Consider the following 3,402-nt stretch of genomic DNA (forward strand, 5'->3'; position numbering starts at 1 on the left):
TAATAAGATAAATTAAACAATAATTAAAATCTTGGGTTTGCTATATTAAAGTAAATACCTGTATACTCAAGATAAAAGAAAAGCACAAAGAAAAATCTAAGTAATATTTGTAAACAAACCATAATTTTTTTTAAATGTTGAGATTTAAGATTTCATTTCAGCAAGAAATAAAGGGAAATATAAGGGGGGTTAAGCCATTTTTGTTTATGAATAAATAGTTTTGCATATAAAATAAAAAATTAACTACATTTTCCTGAGAAAGCAGTTTAGGGTATTCATAGTAAAAAAAGATATATTTAAGGGTGAATGTATAGCCAAAACAATCCCGCCGTGAGAGCTATAAACAGCCAGACAAACACAAAGTATGGGGAGCCACTCCACCATTCGCGATGATCTTTCTTTTCTTTTGAAAAATTCGACGAATATATTTATTATTACATTTCATCAAATGTATATTTATGTATTTGTATACACGATACCATAGCTAATGACACATTTACACATTTCTTACGTCTATAGCCCTATGCGGATGGCAATTGTTTCTCACAAGGACGTCTGTAAGGATGAATCTGCATGGCTCCTTGGTGATAAAACTCGTGCATTCGGACAAACAAAGATGTACGGTGTAGGTACTGATGTGCAATAAATAATAATAAAATATTCTCTCTATGCCTTGTGTCACATGTACTGCATTAAACCCACACATTTAGAGATTACTTCTTAATTCTGTAACGTCCAAACTCTGGACATTACACACTACCAAAAAAACTGTAGGCCTACTATATTCAACACAGACAGAATTGCAATGATGCAGACACTTCATTTTTATATGACTCCTATAAAACAAGTGGTGGCTCATTGTGTCGATCTATTGCATATATACACACGCATTGACGAATGGTTATTCATCTATAATCACAAATTGTCACAAAAGTTCGAGTCTGAATAACCAAATCACAATCAAATGCATTTGTTTAAAGCCATACAATTGCATGACGCTAGAATGTTACTTGGACCACGTCACCTAGCAGTGATTCTCCTAAGACTGTTTAGGGATCTCTGGATCATGTTGAAGCCTGAGAGGGATGATTTTGTTATCCAGCTCATCCATAAAACCCTCATCAACGGACTCACTGTCCCTAGTTTCTTCCTCCTCAGCGCCCTCTGCAGGCAAGAAGATATGCAATTCCTCACGGAATGCTGCAGAGGCAGTGACGGGTAATGGTTGTGACGGGAGACAAGTCTTTCCTCTGACAGATAAAGTTTCGTTGTTCGGAGGCTGCCTACCACGTCTCGATAACGGTTGTAGGGTTTTGCGCTCTGTTGTCTGTCCACCACGAGTAACGGTCTTCTTGCCAACCTTTGATATTGGTCTCAGAGGCTGAGAGAAGTGCATGTAGACTTGATGGTAACTCTGCTGTGGCATCTTTGCGTTTTCCAAGGTCTTGCAAGACGGAAGAGATGGAGCACGCCTTCGTAACGGAGGACAGTTGCTTGAAAACTCCCCAAGAGATGCCCAGTGTCTCGGTCTAAACAAGGAAGGCTCGCTGGTACTGTGGAAACCAAGATGTGCATCATTTTAAAATATAACAGAAAAAGCCAAACAAGATGCCTGTTTAATACTATCGGTTGAGCTGCCAACATATGTTAAAATAAGTAAAACATTAATATATTTTAATCTTGTGTTTTTACAACGTAAGTTCTCTCTTAACGTTAATAAATAAATACATACACATTTTTAATTGTCAAAACTATTCGAAACTGTTGCTAACATTTTCCCAAACATCTTTCTTTGTGTTCAACAGAACAAAGACATTCATGCAGGTTAAGAACTATTTGAGTCGGATGACAACATTTCCATTTTGGGGTGGATTATCACAATAACAAATTGTATGTGCAACAAAAATATGACCAAAAAGATTTTTATTAAAATGGCAATTGTTTAGGAAATAAATCTGTTATTTGCATTTTAGCTTTATAATTTACAAACTAGTAAATAACTACACTTTCACTTTATATATACAGTAAAGGAGCTAAAATTTCACCTCATTGTAGTTAATGTTTAACTTTCAAAACTGCAAACTTTTAATCACCAACTACACTACACATATGGCTGTTGCAGTTTTTTATTTGTTTTCCAGAGACGTCTCCAATGTACAATGTACAGACGTTCATCATTAAAGTAATCCAGACAAATCCAATGAGGAAATTATTAAAATGTAAAGAGTGAAGTAGATCTGAACACATTTAAATATGGTTGAATAAAAATAACTTTACATTTAATCACGTCAAACAGTCAAGCTTAAAATGTGCCTATTCACTTTGTGAGGAATTATATATAGTTACATCTGGGACAGCATGAGGGTGTAAAATTATTTTTTTAGCACATTTCCAAAATGAATACCACGCCGTTACTTAGTCACTGATAAACAATGCCCAACAAAGAGATCCAGTGCCGATGCTGGATGACACAGGTATCAGCTTACCTGAGAGGCACCATGGTGGTCCGACCATGTGTTGATGTGGGCAGTGACGGGAGCCTGAAATCCTCTCTAAGCGCAGAGCCACTTGAGGTGGAAAGTGGGAGCATGGAGCTGGACAGGACATACGTCTGACCCAGAGTTTGTCGAATTTGCTTTGCCCATTGATTCTCTACAGGTTTCATGTCTAATGCAGGACTCATGCCTGTCTCGACAGCACCAGACTGACTGCATGCAGTCTTTAGGGGTGCATGTGTACACATACAGTGATGAATAATACATGTGGATTAAACATGCATGAGGCAAGCACATTGGTCGCACATCACCAAAATCTCCCTCCCTGTGTCCCTTTCCCTCATTAGGTTGTCAGTTTACAGCTGTAGGAGACACTAGATAGCACACAAAATGTCTCGTATAGAAGACATTCAGGAACCTGATGTCAGTGCTGTCTTCAAAATCAGTTTTATAAACCCTTGTTCAACAATTCGGAACCACATAAAACTCAAATTTGGGTTCCAGAAGTACATTAATCAAAATAAAGGAACACATTTTGATTTCCATGAAATAATGTTATATTATAGAAATATTTTTAGGAATCATTTTCTCTTAAATTATCCTTCAAACGTAAATATGCTTTATTTAAATTAGCTTGACTTCCATTTATACAGTGGAACCAAAAATCAGCTTAATGCCTTTCCAAATGACATTTGCATATTATACTGCAGTTTTCTTTAAAATCTATTTCAATAAGTAGCCATCAGCCGGATGAAATCTACTACAGGACAGCACCCCTTTGTCTGTAAGCTTTTTCAAGAAATTTGGCCAAATTCTAGCAAAAACTCTTATCAGAATGAATGTACTGCAATGCACTTTTGTTTCAGCTGGGAAAACATTCACGTAAAAAAACAAACAAACAAAAAGA

The sequence above is a fragment of the Barbatula barbatula genome (assembly GCF_947034865.1).
Source record: "Barbatula barbatula genome assembly, chromosome: 21".
Classification (NCBI taxonomy): Eukaryota; Metazoa; Chordata; class Actinopteri; order Cypriniformes; family Nemacheilidae; genus Barbatula; species Barbatula barbatula.